General features: G+C 41.0%; 1 non-coding gene across 1 annotated transcript; it reads right to left on the bottom strand.

The window, feature by feature from the left end:
* Nucleotides 1–1,116: 1,116 nt before the first annotated feature.
* On the bottom strand, nucleotides 1,117–1,219 carry LOC130952750 (small nucleolar RNA R71). The gene has a single exon (XR_009074927.1). It is a non-coding gene; the product is annotated as a small nucleolar RNA R71 (small nucleolar RNA).
* Nucleotides 1,220–20,877: the final 19,658 nt, after the last annotated feature.

The following is a 20,877-nucleotide window of genomic DNA, read 5'->3' as shown; positions in this document are numbered from 1 at the left end:
TTAAGAAAGGTTCAATCTTTAAGTTCCAGAATCTTATCTTGTAGTTTCTTGTTAGTCAAGTCATTTTAAAAATTAGATCTTTTATCTTATCTTTTTCAAAATTCTATCTTTTACAAAATTTGATTTCAAAATATCTTATCTAACTTCTTATCTTCTTATCTTTTTAAAAAAAATTTGATTTCAAATCTTTTTCAATCAACTAACTAACTTTTTGTTTGTTTCTTATCTTTTTCAAAACCACCTAACTACTTTTCCCTCTCTAATTTTCGAAAATATCTCACCCCTTTTTCAAAAATTCTTTTTAATTAATTAATTGTTTTAAATTTTAATTTCAATTATATTTTATTTTGAATTTTCGAAAATTACTAACCTCTTTTTTCAAAATTATTTTCGAAATTTCTCTTCTCTTTTCTTCTTCTATTTAATTATTTAATTACTAACACTTCTTTTCACCTCTCTTCATCCAAAAATCCGAATCTCCTTCTTCATTCTTCTACCCCTTTTTTCTTCTACTAACACAAAGGAATCTCTATACTGTGACATAGAGGATTCCTCTTCTTTTCTTGTTTTCTTCTCTTTCATATGAGCAGGAACAAGGATAAAGGCACTCTTGTTGAAATTGATCCAGAACCTGAAAGGACTCTGAAGAGAAAATTAAGAGAAGCTAAATTACAACAATCCAGAAACAACCTTTCAGAAATTTTTGAACAAGAGAAGGAGATGGCAGCCGAAAATAATAATAATGCAAGGAGAATGCTTGGTGACTTCACAAAGCCAACGTCTAAGTTTGATGGAAGAAGCATCTCTATTCCTGCCATTGGAGCCAATAATTTTGAGCTTAAGCCTTAACTAGTTGCTTTAATGCAACAAAACTGCAAGTTTTATGGACTTCCATCTGAAGATCCTTATCAGTTTTTAACTGAGTTCTTGCAGATCTGTGAGACTGTAAAGACGAATGGGGTTGATCCTGAAGTCTACAGACCCATGCTTTTCCCTTTTGCTGTAAGAGACAGAGCTAGAGTATGGTTGGATTCATAACCCAAGGATAGCCTGGACTCATGGGATAAGCTGGTCACTGCCTTTTTGGATAAATTCTTTCCTCCTCAAAAGCTGAGCAAGCTGAGAGTGGATGTTCAAACCTTCAAACAAAAAGATGGTGAATCCCTCTATGAAGCTTGGGAAAGATACAAGCAGCTGACCAAAAGATGTCCACTGACATGTTTTCAGAATGGACCATATTAGATATATTCTATTATGGTCTCTCTGAATTTTTGAAAATATCATTGGACCATTCTGCAGGTGGATCTATTCACCTGAAGAAAATGCCTGAAGTGGCTCAAGAACTCATTGACATGGTTGCAAATAACCAGTTCATGTAAACTTCTGAGAGGAATTCCGTGAACAATGGGATACCTCAGAAGAAAGGAGTTCTTGAAATTGATACTCTGAATGCCATATTGGCTCAGAACAAAGTGTTGACTCAACAGGTCAACATGATCTCTCAAAATCTGAATGGATGGCAACATGCATCCAATAGTACTAGGGAGGCAGCTTCTGAAGAAGCTTATGATCCTGAGAACCCTGCCATGGCAGAGGTTAATTACATGGGTGAACCTTATGGAAACACCTATAACTCATCATGGAGAAATCATCCAAATTTCTCATGGAAGGATCAACAAAAGCCTCAACAAGGCTTTAACAATGGTGGACGCAATAGGCTGAACAATAGTAAGCCATATCCATCATCTACTCAGCAACAGACAGAGAATTCTGAACAAAACACTTCTAATTTAGCCAATGTAGTCTCTGATCTGTCAAAAGCCACTTTCAGTTTCATGAGTGAAACAAGATCCTCCATCAGAAATCTGGAGGCACAAGTGGGCCAACTGAGTAAGAAAGTCATTGAAACTCCTCCCAGTACTCTCCCAAGCAATACATAAGAGAATCCAAAAGGAGAATGCAAGGCCATTGACATAGTCAATATGGTCGAATGCACAAGGGAGGAGGAGGACGAAAATCCTAGTGAGAAAGACCTCCTGGGACGTCCATCAAGCAAGAAGGAGTTTCCTATTAAGGATCCAGGGGAATCTGAGGCTCATACAGAGACCATAGAGATTCCATTAAATCTCCTTCTGCCATTCATGAGCTCTGAAGACTATTCATCCTCTGAAGAGGATGAAGATGTAACTGGAGAGCAAGTTGCTCAATATTTAGGAGCTATCATGAAGCTGAATGCCAAGTTATTTGGTAATGAGACTTGGGAAAGTGAACCTCCCTTGCTCATTAATGAACTAGATACTTGGATTCAGAAAATTCTACCTCAAAAGAAACAAGATCCTGGCAAGTTCTTAATACCCTGTACCATAGGCACCATGATCTTTGAAAAAGCTCTGTGTGATCTGGGGTCAGGGATAAATCTAATGCCACTCTCTGTAATGGAGAAGCTGGGGATCATTGAGGTACAACCTGCCTTGTTCTCATTACAACTGGCAGACAAGTCATTGAGACAGGCTTATGGAATAGTAGAGGACGTGCTAGTAAAGGTTGAAGGCCTTTACATCCCTGCTGATTTCATAATCTTAGACACTAGGAAGGAAGAGGATGAGTGCATCATCCTTGGAAGACCTTTCCTAGCCACAGCAGGAGCTGTGATAGATGTCAACAGAGGTGAGTTAGTCCTTCAATTGAATGGGGACTACCTTGTGTTTAAGGCACATGGCCATTCCTCTGTGACAAAAGAGAGTAAGTGATGAGCGGATAATTTGTACCCTTTTTGGCATTGTTTTTAGTATGTTTTTAGTATCTTTGAGTTAGTTTTTATTATATTTTTATTATTTTTTAGTTAAAATTCACTTTTCTGGACTTTACTATGAGTTTGTGTGTTTTTCTGTGATTTCAGGTATTTTCTGGCTGAAATTGAGGGATCTGAGCAAAAATCTGATTCAGAGACTGAAAAGGACTGCAGATGCTGTTAGATTCTGACCTCCCGGCACTCGAAGTGGATTTTCTGGAGCTACAGGAGCCCAATTGGCGCGCTCTCAACGGCGTTTGAAAGTAGACATCCTGGGCTTTCCAGCAATATATGATAGTTCATACTTTACCCAAGATTTGATGGCCCAGACCGGCGTTCAAAGTCACCCTCAGAAATCCCAGCGTTAAACGCCGGAATTGGCATCAAAATGGGAGTTAAACGCCCAAACTGGCATAAAAGCTGGCGTTTAACTCCAAGAAGAGTCTCTACACGAAACATGCTTCATTGCTCAGCCCAAGCACACACCAAGTGGGCCCGGAAGTGGATTTTTATGTCATTTACTCATCTCTGTACACCCTAGGCTACTAGTTTTCTATATATAGGACCTTTTACTATTGTATTTTCATCTTGGTTCTTCTGGTTCCCTCTCTGGGACCGAAGCCAATGATCACTCTTGTTCTTATGTATTTTCAACGGTGGAGTTTCTACACACCATAGATTAAGGTGTGGAGCTCTGCTGTACCTCGAGTATTAATGCAATTACTATTGTTCTTCTATTCAATTCCGCTTGTTCTTTGTCCAAGATATCACTTGTTCTTCAACTTGATGAATGTGATGATCCGTGACACTCATCATCATTCTCACTCATGAACAAAGTGACTGACAACCACTCTTGTTCTACAAGCATATGAGGCTCTAGTGTTTATCTCTTGGATTCCTGATACACGATGCATGGTTGATCGCCTGACAACCGAGTGCTCGCCTGACAAACGAGCCAGCCATTCCGTGAGATCAGAGTCTTCGTGGTATAGGCGAGAACTGATGGCGGCATTCAAGAGAATCCGGAAGGTCTAACCTTGTCTGTGGTATTCTGAGTAGGATTCAATGATTGAATGACTGTGACGTGCTTCAAACTCCTAGCAGGCAGGGCATTAGTGACAGACGCAAAAGAATCGCTGGATTCTATTCCGGCCTGACCGAGAATCGACAGCTGATTAGCCATATGCTGTGACAGAGCATAGGAACATTTTCACTGAGAGGATGGGAGGTAGCCACTGACAACGGTGAAACCCTTGCATAAGCTTGCCATGGAAAGGAGTAAGAAGGATTGGATGAAGGCAGTAGGAAAGCAGAGAGACGGAAGGGAAAGCATCTTCATACGCTTATCTGAAGCTCTCACCAATGATATACATAAGTATCTCTATCTTTATCTTTATGTTTTATTCATCATCTATACCCATTTGAGTCTGCCTGACTAAGATCTACAAGGTGACCATAGCTTGCTTCATACCAACAATCTCTGTGGGATCGACCCTTACTCGCGTAAGGTTTATTACTTGGACGACCCAGTACACTTGCTGGTTAGTTGTGCGAAGTTGTAGTGATCACAATTTCGTCCACCAGTAAGCATGAAGAGCTTCTCTCAGTTCAGAGTCAAGAAGAGCCCACACAGTCAAACTCTAAGTTTGGTGTTGTGAGGCCACAACCAAACTCTAAGTTTGGTGTTAAGACTCCATATCCAAACTCTAAGTTTGGTGTTGGCAACTATACAACATTGACCTGATCACCTTGTGGCTCCATGAGAGCCACTGTCAAGCTATTGACATTAAAGAAGCGCTTGTTGGGAGGCAACCCAATTTTATTTATCTAATTTTATTTTATTCTATGTTATTGTTATTTTGTGTTTTATTAGGTACATGATCATGAGGAGTCACGAAAAAATCATAAAAATTAAAAACAGAATCAAAAACAGCAGAAGAAAAAATTCACACCCTGGAGGACGCACAGGCTGGCGTTCAACGCCAGTAAGATGCATCTGGCTGGCGTTCAACGCCAGAACAGAGCATCATTCTGGCGCTGAACGCCAGAAACAAGCAACATTCTGGCGCTGAACGCCAGGAATGTGCCCAGAGAGGAAAAACTGGCGCTGAACGCCAGTAACAAGCATGAAACTGGCGTTCAACGCCAGAAACATGCTTTACATGGGCGTTGAACGCCCAGAATGTGCACCAATGGGCGTTTTAACGCCAGAATGATGCACGAAGGCATTTTACATGCCTATTTGGTGCAGGGATGGAATTCCTTGACACCTCAGGATCTGTGGACTCCACAGGATCACCTCAGGATCTGTGGACCCCACAGGATCCCCACCTAACATATTCCCACCTTACCTTTTAATCATAATCACACTCTCCTAATCCTATTTCACTCTTCCCCATATCACACTTCCCAAAAACCTTCACCAATCACCTCAATTCCTCTTCCCAATTACCCCATTCACCATTCACATCCATCCACTCTTTCCCATAAACCCCACCAACCTTCAAAAATTCAAAACCAATTTCCCACCCATTCCCACCCAAAATGGCAGAACATACCTCCCCCATCTCCCTATAAATACCCTTCCTTTCTACTTCATTTTCACACAACACAACCCCTTCTTCTCCCACATAGCCGAACCTACTTCTTTCCCTCTCCTCCATATTTTCTTTTTCTTCTCCTTCTCTTCTTTCTTTTATTGCTCAAGGACGAGCAATATTTTAAGTTTGGTGTGGTAAAAGCATAAGCTTTTTGTTTTTCCATTACCATCAATGGCACCTAAGGCCGGAGTATCCTCTAGAAAAGGAAAAGGGAAGACAAAAGCTTCCACCTCCGAGTCATGGGAGATGGAAAGATTCATCTCCAAGAGCCATCAAGACCACTTCTATGATGTTGTGGCAAAGAAGAAGGTGATCCCTGAGGTCCCTTTCAAACTCAAGAAAAATGAGTATCCGGAGATCCGACATGAAGTCCGAATAAGAGGTTGGGAAGTCCTAACCAACCCCATGCAACAAGTCGGAATCTTAATGGTTCAAGAGTTCTATGCCAATGCATGGATCACTAGAAACCATGATCAAGGGATGAACCCGAGTCCAAAGAACTATCTCACAATGGTTCGGGGGAAATACTTGGATTTTAGTCTGGAAAATGTGAGGTTGGCATTTCACTTACCTATGATGCAAGGAGATGAACGCCCCTACACTAGAAGGGTCAACTTTGATCAAAGGTTGGACCAAGTCTTTATGGACATTTGTGTGGAAGGAGTTCAATGGAAGAGAGACTCCAAAGGCAAGCCAGTCCAACTAAGAAGACTGGACATCAAGCCCATAGCTAGAGGATGGTTGGAGTTCATTCAACGCTCCATCATTCCTACTAGCAACCGATCTGAAGTTACTGTGGATCGGGCCATCATGATTCATGGTATCATGATTGGAGAGGAAGTAGAAGTTCATGAGGTCATCTCCAATGAAATCTACAAAATAGCCAACAAGCCCTCACCCATGGCACGGCTAGCTTTTCCTCACCTTATTTGCCATCTATGTTACTCAGCTGGAGTTATCATAGAAGGAGACATCTCCATTGAAGAGGACAAGCCCATCACCAAGAAGAGGATGGAGCAAGCAAGAGAGACCCCTCACGGTTCTCAAGAGGTGCATGAGGAAGCTCATCATCAAGAAATCCCTGAGATGCCTCAAGGGATGCACTTTCCTCCAAACAACTATTGGGAACAACTCAACACTTCCTTAGAAGGTTTGAGCCACAATGTTGAACAACTAAGGGTGGAACATCATGAGCACTCCATCATTCTCCAAGAAATAAGAGAAGATCAAAGAGCAATGAGGGAGGAGCAACAAAGGCAAGGAAGGGACATAGAAGAGCTTAAGAACATCATTGGTCCTTCAAGAAGAAGACGCCACTAAGGTGGACTCGTTCCTTGTTCTTATGTCTTTCTGTTTTCGGTTTTAATGTTGTGTTTATCTATGTTTTGTGTCTTTATTTCATGATCATTAGTGTGTAACCATGCCTTAAAGCTATGAATAAAATCCATTAATCCTTCACCTCTCTTAAATGAAAAATGTTTTAATTCAAAAGAACAAGAAGTACATGAATTTCGAATTTATCCTTGAAATTTAATTTAATTATATTGATGTGGTGACAATACTTTTGTTTTCTGAATGAATGCTTGAACAGTGCATATGTCTTTTGATCTTGTTGTTTATGAATGTTAAAATTGTTGGCTCTTGAAAGAATGATGAACAAAGAGAAATGTTATTGATGATCTGAAAAATCATGAAGTTGATTCTTGAAGCAAGAAAAAGCAGTGAATGGCGAAAAAAAAAATTTGACGAAAAAAAATAGAAAGAAAAAGAAAAAGCAAGCAGAAAAAGCCAATAGCCCTTAAAACCAAAAGGCAAGGGTAAAAAGGATCCAAGGCATTGAGCATCAATGGATAGGAGGGCCCAAGGAAATAAAATCCAGGCCTAAGCGGCTAAATCAAGCTGTCCCTAACCATGTGCTTGTGTCATGAAGGTCCAAGTGAAAAGCTTGAGACTGAGTGGTTAAAGTCGTGATCCAAAGCAAAAGAGTGTGCTTAAGAGCTCTGGACACCACTAATTGGGGACTCTAGCAAAGCTGAGTCACAATCTGAAAAGGTTCACCCAGTTATGTGTCTGTGGCATTTATGTATCTGGTGGTAATACTGGAAAACAAAGTGCTTAGGGCCACAGCCAAGACTCATAAGTAGCTGTGTTCAAGAATCAACATACTTAACTAGGAGAATCAATAACACCATCCGAAATTCTAAAGTTCCTGGAGAAGCCAATCATTCTAAACTTCAAAGAAAAAAGTGAGATACCAAAACTGTTCAGAAGCAAAAAGCTACAAGTCCCGCTCATCTAATTATAATTAATATTCATTGATATTCTGGAATTTATAGTATATTTTCTTCTTTTTATCCTAATTTATTTTCAGTTGCTTGGGGACAAGCAACAATTTAAGTTTAGTGTTGTGATGAGCAGATAATTTATACGCTTTTTGGCATTGTTTTTAGGTAGTTTTTAGTAAGTTCAAGCTACTTTTAGGGATGTTTTCATTAGTTTTTATGTTAAATTCACATTTCTGGACTTTACTATGAGTTTGTGTGTTTTTCTGTGATTTCAGGTAATTTCTGGCTGAAATTGAGGGACTTGAGCAAAACTCTGAAAAAGGCTGACAAAAAGGACTGCTGATGCTGTTGGAATCTGACCTCCCTGCACTCGAAATGGATTTTCTGGAGCTACCGAACTCCAAATGGCGCGCTCTCAACGGCGTTGGAAAGTAGACATCCAGGGCTTTCCAGCAATATATAATAGTCCATACTTTATTCGGAAATTGACGACGTAACTTGGCGTTGAACGCCAAGTACATGCTGCAGTCTGGAGTTAAACGCCAGAAAAACGTCATGATCCGGAGTTGAACGCCCAAAACACGTCATAACTCGGAGTTCAACTCCAAGAGAAGCCTCAGCTCGTGGATTGATCAATCTCAGCCCAAGCATACACCAAGTGGGCCCCGGAAGTGGATTTATACATCAATTACTTACTCATGTAAACCCTAGTAGCTAGTCTAGTATATATAGGACCTCTTACTATTGTATTAGACATCTTTGGTCTTAGTTTTGTTTTATTCTTCATCCTAAGAGGCTATTGATCACGTTTTGGGGGCTGGCCATTCGGCCATGCCTGAACCTTTTACTTATGTATTTTCAACGGTGGAGTTTCTGCACACCATAGATTAAGGGTGTGGAGCTCTGCTGTACCTCAAGTATTAATGCAATTCTATTTTCTTTTATTCAAATCTCTCTTATTCTTACTCCAAGATATTCATTCGTACCCAAGAACATGATGAATGTGATGATTATGTGACGCTCATCACCATTCTCAACTATGAACGCACGTGACTGACAACCACTTCCGTTCTACATGCAACCGAGCTTGAATGTGTATCTCTTAGATTCGCCAACAGAATCTTCGTGGTATTGATGCAATTGCATATTTGTTATATTAGCTAGTTAGTTTAGTTGGTTTTAGCTTAATTTCACTCATTTTCTCTAAATAAACAAGTCCTTTTATGAGTTTTATCTTCATGCATGGGAATGCCAAGGAACATGTTGATTCTAACCAAATTCATGCAAATGATTTAAAGAATGCATACATGAATGAGTATGAATGAATCTCATGAAATTTATTGCATGAATTGGTAAGACTTTGAAGCTATTTCCTTTGTTGATGATAGGTGATGAAACAAGGAAGCATGGAATCAAGAATGATGCAAGCTGGGCAAGAAGAAGAAAAGTTGGCGTTGCCAACTTGGGAATAGGGTGCGTTGTTAAGGACAACGCCAGGCAACCTTGAAGAACAAAAGTTGGCGTTGCCAACTTGAAGAAAGGGGGCGTTGTTGAAGGCAACGCCAGGCAGCCCTGGAGAAGCAAATTTGGGCGTTGCCAACTCTAGAAGGGCGTTGCCAACGCCAATTTGTGAAGCAAGCTTGGCATCCTTGTAAGGCACGAGCACATTACTAACTTAGAGTGCATTGGTGTATTTGGCAACAACTCAAGGCAGCCTGGATGATGACTCTCCCATTTCAAGCACGTTGCCAACGTTGGGATGCATAGGCGTGTTCATTGGCAACGCCACACAAGCAAGATTGGCCCTGGAGGAAGAGAAGCTGGCGTTGCCAACACCAGGAACCGTAGGCGTTATTCAAGGCAACGCCAAGCAACAAATGGAGCCTTGAAGAGGAGCTCGAGGGCGTTGCCAATGCCAGGAACCATAGGCGTGTCCCTAGGCAACGCCACACAAGCAAGACTTGGCCCAGGAAAGGGAGGTGCACGTTGCCAACGCCAAGTTATGAAGGCGTGTTCCTTGGCAACGTAGCAAGCAACTTTGGCACCAAGTTTTGGAGCTCAACCACGTTGCCAACGCCACTATCATTGGCGTGTTTCAAGGCAACGTCAGGAAGCAAATATGGAGCCTTGAGGAAGGCTCGAGCACGTTGCCAACGTGCTGAAGAGAAGGAATGTTCATCAACAACGCCAGGAATGGTTGCTTGGCTAGGCACCAAATCTTGGTGCCAACTAAGTTGCCAATGCCAGGAAGCCTTGCCAACCACATTGCCAACGCCAGGAAGCCTTGCCAACCACGTTGCCAACGCCAGGAAGCCTTGCCAACCACGTTGCCAACGCCAGCTTCTATAGGCGTGTTCAATGGCAACGTGGGAAGCAATGTTTAGAGCCTTGGAGAAGCATCGAGCATGTTGCCAACTCCAGAAAACATTGGCGTGCTCGGCAACAATGCCAGGAAGCTTTGGATGGTGAAGAATGGAGGTAGCACGTTGCCAACTTGGAATATAAGGGCGTTATCCACAACAACTCCAACAAGGCAGCCTGACCTTACCTTCTTCATTGGAAGATATCCTGAGCCACAGAGATCCAAATTGAGTGCTTCCAGTTGCGTTGGAAAGCTAACATTCAGAGCTTTCCAACCATATATAATAGTCTATGGTGGAGCATAAAATTGAAGCCAAACCAGAGTCATCTTTAGGCCCTAAAAACAAGAACATGAAGTTGAAATTCAAGAAGGCTAGAGATGAGCCCTGGAGGGGGGCACGAGCACGTTGCCAACGTTCTAGCAAGGGGGCGTGTTTTGCAACAACGCCAGCCCCAAGTCCCTGCCTTGGGAGGTTAGGCACGGGCACGTTGCCAACTTGGGAGTGAAGGTGCGTTTTTGGCAACAACTTGGCAGCTTAACCTTACCTTCTTTGAGGAAGCATAACTTGAGCTAGGAAAGTCCAATTGAGGTGATTCCAGTGGCATTGGAAAATAGACATCAAGAGATTTCCAATGATGTATAATAGTCCATATTGAAGCAGAAGGTTGACACTCAAATTCTGGGCTACATTTAGCATGAAAGTAGAGCCAAGAAGAGGAAAAGCAAGTTGTTAGCAACAACTTGGGCTAGCAACGCCCAAGTCTCAAACTTCACTTCCAGGAAATTGTGATGCACGTTGCCAACGTGCATTAAGGCCAACGTTATTGACAAAAACGCCAAGCCAATGGGCCAGAAGCATGATGAATGAACTCTTCCTTTCCAAGTCTAGCAACACTTCTTCCAATTGAGCCAAGAATTCAACAAAGAGGAAGCCCATATTGCTAACCCAATTCAAGATCTTTGAAAGAGTTTTGGGACTAGTATAAAAAGAGATTGAGTTTGTACTTTGAGGGGACTTTTTGACACTTAGACCTTTTAGACTCTTAGCACTTTTATTTTTGAGAACTCTTTAGCACTTCCGGGAGGATACCCGGAGAGCATTTTTTTGGTTCTTCTTGGAACTTCTCTTCTTCATTTCTTAAGCTTTAAGCATTTCCTTATTCTTCTTCATCTTTCTTGGCATTTTAGTTAAATTTTGGTTTATGGCAATTGTTGTTGAAATTGGAGCTATGACTCACTAAACCCCACTTTCATTAGGGGGAAGAGCTCTGCTTGTTGGAATGCATTGGTGAACTTATCTTTTCCTCCTCAATTCTAATGGTTGATCTAAAGAGGGAACTCTTGTTCTTCAAAGATTCAACCACCATCGAGAGAGGGGTTAATCTATATAAATTATGTGGTGAATTTGAGGAATGAGCCACATAATTCAGTTTAGAGTTCATCCTTTCATGATTTCTTTAATCAATACACCTTGGTTAGTATGTGAGATGTAACTCTCCTTGGTTGAAATTATGGGATTTGTGTGGCTGGATTAGATTTGAGCTTCAGCTCTTCTCATAAACAATTAGATCACGAGAGTGGCAATTGGTTATGTTGAGAGAAATTGAATCACCAAGAGATTGGGATTCAATTACCCACTTGCCATGGATCTATACCCATGATTGAGAAGGATTTGACTAACATCAATTCATGAAAACTAGCATCTCTGATCCCTAATGATCCTCTCTACCATTAATTCTTATTTCTTTTGCTTCTAGTTGTTTGATTACCCATAACCCAATTCCCTTTTACATTCTGTCACTTTATTATTCTTGTCATCTACGTTTTGTTCCTTTAATTCTTGCTATTTACTCTTATGCTCTTTAGAATTCAGCACTTTAATTTCTTGCAATTAAATTTTGATGTCATTTAAGTTTCTTGCAATTTAAGTTTCAGTTATTTACTTTCATTTTATTTCTACACTCACGTTCTTAAATTCCTTGCCATTTAAATTCTTGCAATTATATTCAAAAGTCACAATACTCATAAAATCAACAACATGTTTGCTTAACTAAATTTACCATTTAACTAAAGTTGCTTAATCTACCAATCCTTGTGGGATCGACCTCACTCTTAGTGAGTCTTATTACTTGATACGACCCGGTATACTTGCCGGTTGTACGTGAAATTTAATTTTTACGTATCAAGTTTTTGGCGCCGTTGCCGGGGATTGGAAAAGATTGACAATGATTAAGTGAAAGGTGGTTTAGATTAAGCAATTTTTTTAGTACTTTTGTTAAGCCCACTAACTGTTTGATACTTTGTTTCACTAACTCTAATTCCACTCTAACTCTAGAGTGTCTCACTTGTGATTTTGGTTCTGTTTGTGTATGTCAGGAGCTAGTAGACGTAACATTGAGGACGAGAGAACCCTCCGAAGGATAAGGAGAGCAGAAAGAGGAAAGGGAATAGTTGGTGAAGAGGATTCAGAGGGAGAAGATCAAGTCATGGAGGATGAGATGCACAATCCTGGAGGGGTCAACAACAATGATGGACCACCTAGAAGGGTGCTTTCTTCTTACACCATCCCTGATCCAAGACATTGTGGGAGCAGCATTGCCACTCCAACCGTTCAGGCCAATAACTTTGAGTTAAAACCCCAACTCATCACTTTGGTACAAAACAACTGCTCCTATAGAGGGGGACCTCTTGAAGACCCAAATCAACATCTATCTGTTTTTCTGAGGATATGCAATACAGTGAAGACAAATGGAGTGCATCCAGATGTCTACAAGTTGCTGCTATTCCCGTTCTCTTTGAGGGATAAAGCCACTCAATGGCTAGAATCATTCCCTAAGGAAAGCCTCAATGATTGGAATGAAGTGATGAGCAGATTTCTAGCAAAGTTCTACCCACCTCAAAAGATTATCAAGTTGAAGACAGAGGTTCAGACTTTTAGGCAAATGGATGGGGAGTCGTTATATGAAGCCTGGGAAAGGTACAAGGCACTAATGAGAAGATGCCCACCTGACATGTTTAGTGATTGGGTCAAACTCCAAAACATCTATGAAGGCCTAAGTCCAGAAGCAAGGAAAGGACTAGATTACTCATCAGGGGGATCACTCAACATGATGTAAACTGCCGAGGAGGCTCAAGACCTCATTGAGATTGTGGCAAACAATCAGTATTATTACTCATCAGAGAGGCAGCATAATCCAACCCCAAAGAAATGTGTAATGGAGCTTAAAGGTGTTGATGCTATCTTGGCACAAAATAAGTTAATGCACCAACAAATCCAACAACAAATGGAGATGATAACAAAAAGAATGGATGGCATGCAACTTGCATCAGTGAACACAACAAATCAACCATCACTTGAATGGAGCCAAGGTGAAGGGACCACTGTTGAACAGCCACAAGAACAAGTTCAATACATGCAAAGTACTTCAAATTCTCAGGATGAATTTCATGGTGATACATACAACTCCTCTTGGAAAAATCATCCCAATCTAAGGTGGGGTGAAAACCATTGGCAAAAGAACAACAACCACAACCACAACCGTAACACAAATAACCAAAATCACCATGCCACCAACACTAACCAATATAGAAAAACACAAAACACATATCAACACCCTCATAATAACTCACAAACTCACCAAAACAACTTCCCTGCACCAACATCCAACACACAGAATTACCACACTAATCCACCCAAGAACTTCCAACAACAATCAACTCCCATCATATCCCCAATTGACCATCATGAGACCAGAATTGCAAGTCTTGAAGCAACCTTGCAAGCACTTGCTCAAACCACTCAAGCCTTAGCCAAGGGACAAAAGGAACATGAGGTTACCATGAAGAATATTGAGAGACAAGTGGGACAATTAGCCAAACAAGCAGAGCGACCAACCAATGTTCTCCCAAGTGATACAATACCCAACCCAAGAGAAGAATGTAAAGCTCTGCAGTTAAGGAGTGGCAAGGTAGTTGGTGAAAGTTCGAATAAAGAAGCAACAAAACCCACAGAGCAAGACACAGTGGAGATACAAGTGGAGAGGCAGGATGAAGAAAAGGCTTCAACAGCTAACAAAGGCAAAGAGGTTGTCAAGCCACAAGGCAAGCCACCCAGTCAAGGAAGCAACCATGATAGCAAGGAGAGTGTGAATCCACAACAAGAAAACAAGAGTGAAGGAGTAAAAGCTTATGTACCCAAGCTTCCGTACCCAACTAGGATACACAAAGGAGCAAAGGACCAACAATTCCCAAGGTTCTTAGAAATCTTCAAGAAACTTAAAATCAACATCCCATTGGCAGAAGCTCTAGAACAGATGCCATTATATGCAAAGTTTCTTAAGGAATTGATCACCAAGAAGAGAAGTTGGCAAGAAAAAGAAACGGTGATTCTCAATCAAGAGTGTAGTGCCATCATTCAAAAAGGGCTACCTCCAAAACTCAAAGATCCTGGCAGCTTCCTCATACCCTGCACGATTGGGAGCATGGCCGTGGACAAATCACTTTGTGACCTGGGAGCAAGCATTAACCTAATGCCCCTTACCATGATGAAGAAAATGATGATTGAAGAGCTTAAACCCACAAGGATGTCACTCCAACTTGCTGACAGATCCATCAAAATACCAAATGGAGTAGTTGAGAACCTCTTGGTGAAGGTGGGAAACTTCATATTCCCAGCTGATTTTGTGGTCCTAGACATGGATGAAGAGGGAAACAATTCAGTCATTCTTGGTAGACCCTTTTTGGCTACAGCTAGAACAATCATTGATGTGGAAAAGGGAGAAATGATTTTTAGAGTGCATGATGAGCAAATGACCATAAATGTTTTCAAAGCAATGCAACACCCCGTTGAGAAAGAAAGTTGCATGAGGATTGATGTAGTGGACTCTTTGGTTGAAGAAGTACTTGACACAAACCATCAAGTGAAACAAGAAGAAGTCCATAACATCAAGGGACAAGAAGAGAACAAGTTGGAAGCATCAGAGGAACCAAGTGAAGCTATGAAAGAAGAGGCACCACAACAAGAGTTGAAACCACTACCTTCTCATCTTAAATATGCATTCCTTGGTGAGAAGGACAGATTCCCAGTGATCATCAATTCTACATTGAGTGCAGAAGAAGAAGAAAAGCTCCTTGTAGTATTGAAAGCTCACAAAGAGGCGTTGGGATGGACCATTGATGACTTGAAAGGCATAAGCCCTGCCGTATGCATGCACAAGATACTCTTAGAGGAGGGTTCCAAACCGGTGGTACAACCCCAAAGAAGATTGAATCCTACAATGAAGGAGGTTGTTCAAAAGGAAGTCCTGAAGTTGTGTAAAGCTGGGATCATCTACCCTATATCTGACAGCCCTTGGGTCAGTCCAGTGCAAGTAGTACCCAAGAAAGGGGGGATGACTGTCATTGTTAATGAGAAGAATGAGCTTATCCAAACACGAACAGTGACAGGGTGGAGAATGTGCATAGACTATAGGAGGCTGAATGATGCCACACGAAAAGATCACTTTCCTCTCCCTTTCATTGATCAGATGCTTGAAAGGTTGGCTGGCCATGCCTATTATTGTTTTCTTGATGGATATTCTGGGTATAACCAGATAGTGGTTGACCCCATGGATCAAGAGAAGACTTCCTTTACGTGTCCCTTTGGAGTCTTTGCATACAGGAGAATGCCATTTGGACTGTGTAATGCTCCAGCTACCTTTCAAAGGTGCATGCTATCAATCTTCTCAGACATGGTAGAAAAATTTATTGAAGTCTTTATGGATGATTTCTCTGTTTTTGGTGATTCCTTCAATACTTGCTTGCACCATCTTACCTTAGTCTTGAAAAGGTGCCAAGAAACCAATTTAGTTTTGAATTGGGAGAAATGCCATTTCATGGTACCCGAAGGCATTGTTCTTGGTCATAAAATTTCAAGAAAGGGTATAGAAGTTGACAAGGCAAAAGTATAAATTATAGAAAAACTTCCTTTGCCAACTAGTGTGAAAGCCGTTAGAAGTTTCTTAGGGCATGCTGGATTCTATAGGAGATTCATCAAAGATTTTTCCAAAATAGCAAAGCCACTAAGCAACTTGCTGGTGGCAGACAATCCTTTTATCTTTGATGATGAATGCAAACATGCTTTTGAAACTCTAAAAACTAAGCTCACCACAGCACCAATCATCACACCCCCATGCTGGGGACTACCTTTTGAACTCATGTGTGATGCAAGTAACCTTGCAATTGGTGCTGTGTTGGGGCAGAGGAAGGAAAAGAAGCTTCATGTTATCTACTATGCAAGTAAGGTATTGAATGAAACTCAAAAGAACTACACCACAACAGAGAAAGAGCTACTAGCTGTGGTATATGCTTTTGATAAGTTTAGACAATATTTGATTGGATCTAAAGTTTTAGTGTATACTGACCACGCTGCTCTTAAGTATCTTATGTCAAAACAGGATGCCAAACCAAGGCTAATCAGATGGGTGCTACTCCTACAAGAATTTGACATTGAGATAAAAGATAGAAAGGGCAATGAAAATCAAGTTGCTGACCACTTATCAAGGCTACCACAAGATGCATGCCAAGACAACGTTCCATCCATAAATGAAGAATTTCCAGATGAGCATCTCTTGCAAATCCAACATGTCCCTTGGTTTGCGGATATGGCCAACTACAAGGCGGGGAGAATCATTCCACAAGAGTACACAAAACAACAAGTCAAGAAGCTACTACATGAGGCTAAGTTCTTCTTCTGGGATGAACCATTCTTGTTCAAAAGATGCCCAGATGGAATGATAAGAAGATGTGTGTCAGAAGGTGAGATGAAGGACATACTATGGCATTGTCACAACTCTAGCTATGGTGGTCATTTTGGAGCGGAAAGAACAGCTGCAAAGGTCCTTCAAAGTGGTTTCTACTGGCCTTCAATCTTCAAGGATGCTAGGGAGTTTGTGAGCCAATGCAATGAATGTCAAAGAACAGGGGGTTTGTCAAAGAAAAATGAGATGCCTCAAAAGTTCATTTTGGAAGTGGAACTCTTTGATCTGTGGGGAATAGACTTCATGGGACCTTTTCCTCCGTCTTACACATTCAAATACATTTTGGTAGCAGTAGAGTATGTCTCCAAATGGGTAGAAGCAATAGCCACCACCACATGTGACACCAACGTGGTCTTGCAATTCCTCAAGAAGAACATCTTCACTAGATTTGGAGTGCCCAAAGGACTCATAAGTGATGGGGGAAGCCACTTCTGCAACAAGCAACTAAACTCTTTACTCCACAAATATGGTGTTACTCACGAAGTAGCTACCCCATATCACCCACAAACCAATGGGCAAGCTGAACTTGCCAACAGAGAGCTAAAAAGGATTTTGGAGAAAACTGTGGGAACAACAAGAAAGGATTGGGTTAGGAAGCTGGATGATGCACTTTGGGCATATAGGACAGCCTTCAAGACACCCATAGGAAAATCTCCATTTCAGCTGGTGTATGGAAAGGCATGCCACCTCCCTGTGGAGCTTGAACATAAGGCCTTTTGGGCCACCAAACTTCTGAATTTAGATGCTCAAGCAGCAGGAGAGAAAAGGTTGCTACAACTCAATGAACTTGAGGAGTTCAGATTAGAGGCATATGAAAATGCCAAAATATACAAAGAGAGAGCAAAGAGATGGCATGATAAGAGGATCTCTCAAAGAACATTCGAACCAGGCCAAAGGGTGTTGTTATTCAATTCAAGATTGAAGATCTTCCCTGGGAAGCTGAGGTCTAGATGGACTGGTCCATACACCATCACCAAAGTATCACCTCATGGCTATGTCGAATTACTTGATGAAGCCTCAAAACAAACCTTCACAGCTAATGGACATAGGGTGAAGCACTATTTTGGTGGCCCCTGGAGCAAGGAAGAGAGTGTGCAACTCTTAACTTGAGCAAAGAAGCTGCAGTGTCAAGCTAAGGACAATAAACAAGCGCTTCATGGGAGGCAACCCATGCACAGGGAGTCTTTTATTTTCATACTTTAGTAACCAATAATGATTAAGTAGACTAGTACATGGTGTATGCAAAGCACTAAGTTTGGTGTGGCCAATCTTGAAGTAATGGCAAAAGTGTGTTCTACAACACTGAGCCACAAACTAAGTTTGGTGTCCATACATACACGAAAATGCTAGACTATGAAAGTACAGTCATCATTTTAGTTATATATATGAGAAAAAAAAAACGTGAAATAGCATATAATGTAGGTAAAAATACTAAGTTTAATGTGGCTATCTTTGGAATTAATTCCATAGAACAATTAGTCACAAACTAAGTTTGGTGTCTTTACTTACATCACTAATGCTAGAAAAATAGATTAGGGAATCAATTCATAAATTCTAATTTTAGTTTAGTCAATTTTGCATAGGAATATCATCATAAGTTGTTATCTAGTAATGTCACTTTAAGAATCTCAAGCTTTTGGAATTTTGTTGCAGGAAAGAAAGAAAGAAGTGATGGGGAATCTTGGAGAGAGAGGTCACGGATACACAAGGAAGAGAAAGTCACATGAGTCTTGAACTTTGTGCATGGGAAAAACAACTCAACATGCATTGGGCACAAGGAAGCATGCTCCCCATGCTATGACCGAACCCTTAGAGCCATGTATAGCACCACGGAACTCACTAGAATCATGCATCCCCACCAAAGTTCACTTTAAATACCTCAACCATATTCATCAAACCTCACTCTCCATCACTCATTCTTCTACCCCCCATAACCTCATTTCATCACCCGAAGTCACACTACACCCCCAACTCATTCCATATTTCCTATATTCTTGCCTTAGGCCTAATCTTTACCCAACAAAACTCATGAAGCACTACATCTCCTCACATAACCGAAACACTCCACCCCCCCTCACCATCATTTTCTAGCTTGCCTAAGCCACATTGTTGTCATATATCTCTCCCATTCACAACCACTTTCTTTATGCTTGAGGACAAGCATTCACCTAAGTTTGGTGTTGGGGAGATTCAACCCTTGCAAGTGAATCTCAATGGCCTCATCATCAAGGGGTAGGAGAGAAGATGAAGGACAAAACACCTTTGATGAAAGAAGATTCAAATCCAAACACAATGAGCGCATCTTTAGTTGGATGTCAAGCAAAGATGTTGTTCCGGAGTTACCTTTCAAGCTAAAGAAAGATGAATACCCTGAGATACAAAAAATAATCAGAAAAAGGGGATGGGAGCTTCTCTGTGACCAACCTCAAGAAGTGAGCATGCTTCTCATCCATGAGTTCTACACTAATGTGATAAGAGAATTTGATGATGAAGAACCATACATGAGTTATGTAAGAGGTGTGACTGTTGATTTTAGCCCGGACACCATCAACAGGGTGCTAAAGGTCAAGCAAAAACAGTTCAAACGAGCTAGCTATGAAGAAAGGGTTGAAAATGACCCAAAATACATGGATGTGGTGAGCGACTTATGCAGGGTAGGCACGGATTGGGTGTTTGATTCACATGGACAACCACTCAAACTTCGGAGAGGTGATCTCATACCTCAAGCAAAAGGATGGCATGACATAGTGAGGAGATCATTGATCTCCACTTCAAATAATTCTGAGGTAACGGTGAATAGAGCAATAATGATCCATTGCATAATGAAAGGAGGGGAAATCAATGTTGGAGACATTATAGCCAAGAACATCATTGACATAGCTCAAAAGGTCAAACAGGACAGCTGGCTAGGATATCCTAGCACTATTCTGCGCCTATGTGAAGAAGCTGGAGTGCCTCTGGAAGAATTTGAAGAAACTGATGTGGTCTCTATTGGAAAGCCTCTCACCCGAGAAAGGTTGGAATTTATCATCACAACCCAATTGGAAAGGCAACCTTTAGCAAGAAGGAAGAAAAGGAAAGAAGTAAGACAAGAGGAGGAGCCTCAAGAAATGGAAGAACCCCATACTTTAAACATGAACCAACTCCAAGCCGCCTTGGAAGGAATTTCTGGGCAATATTCACAAATTCAAAGAAGCCAAGAGGAACAAGCTCAACAACAAAGGGACCTTTGGCAATTGATGGATCAACAAAGAGGGGTTCAAGTTCAATGGATGAACCAACAAAATGAATACCAAGCACACATGATGGAACTACAACAAGAACAATATGCCAAGATGCATGAAGCCATCAACAATTCAACTGTTGAATATGGAAAAGCCATGGAGAAAGTAATACAAGAACAAGCTCACCTAAGGAAAGAGCAAGCTCAGCAAAGGGAGCTTCTCCATAGGTTGGATGCTAGACATGATACATTTCACAAAGATTTCAATGAAAGCAGAATGTTCAGGGAAGCCAGGCATAAAGACAGACTTGACTATGATATATGCACCCAAGAAAAGCTCAGTTACCTCTGTTCCACACCCCCATTACTCAACCCACAAATTAAAACCTTTAATGAAGCTCGCAAGATATTTGAAGAGCAGGAACTTGCAAGGGTGAGATTTAATCAACAGAGGCTAAAGGAGACAATGATAAGCTCAGGAATTTGGCAAAGAGAAGAGGGGGATTCAACAACAACAAAACAACAAGGAGAGCTAAGAAGGAAAAAGAAAGAAGATCCAAAGGGGGATTCAACAACAAAACAACAAGGAGAGTTGAGGAAGAAAAAGAAAGAAGATCCAAAGGGCAAAGGAAAGCAAGGAGAATCAAGCAAAGAAAAAGGGACATGAAGACTAAAGGTGGTGAAGTTCCTTTGTTTTTCTTTATGTTTTATCAAATAAAGAAGATGTATGTCTGAAATATGGTATACCTTCTAGGATGCATTTTCTTTTGCATTTTCTTTTTGAAGCAGTTTCCTTTATGTTGCCCATTCCATGCATCA

The sequence above is a fragment of the Arachis stenosperma genome, chromosome 9 (assembly GCF_014773155.1).
Source record: "Arachis stenosperma cultivar V10309 chromosome 9, arast.V10309.gnm1.PFL2, whole genome shotgun sequence".
In the NCBI taxonomy this organism is placed as follows: Eukaryota; Viridiplantae; Streptophyta; class Magnoliopsida; order Fabales; family Fabaceae; genus Arachis; species Arachis stenosperma.
Note: the sequence above shows the minus strand (reverse complement) of the source record. Positions and strands in the feature narration are given on the sequence as shown.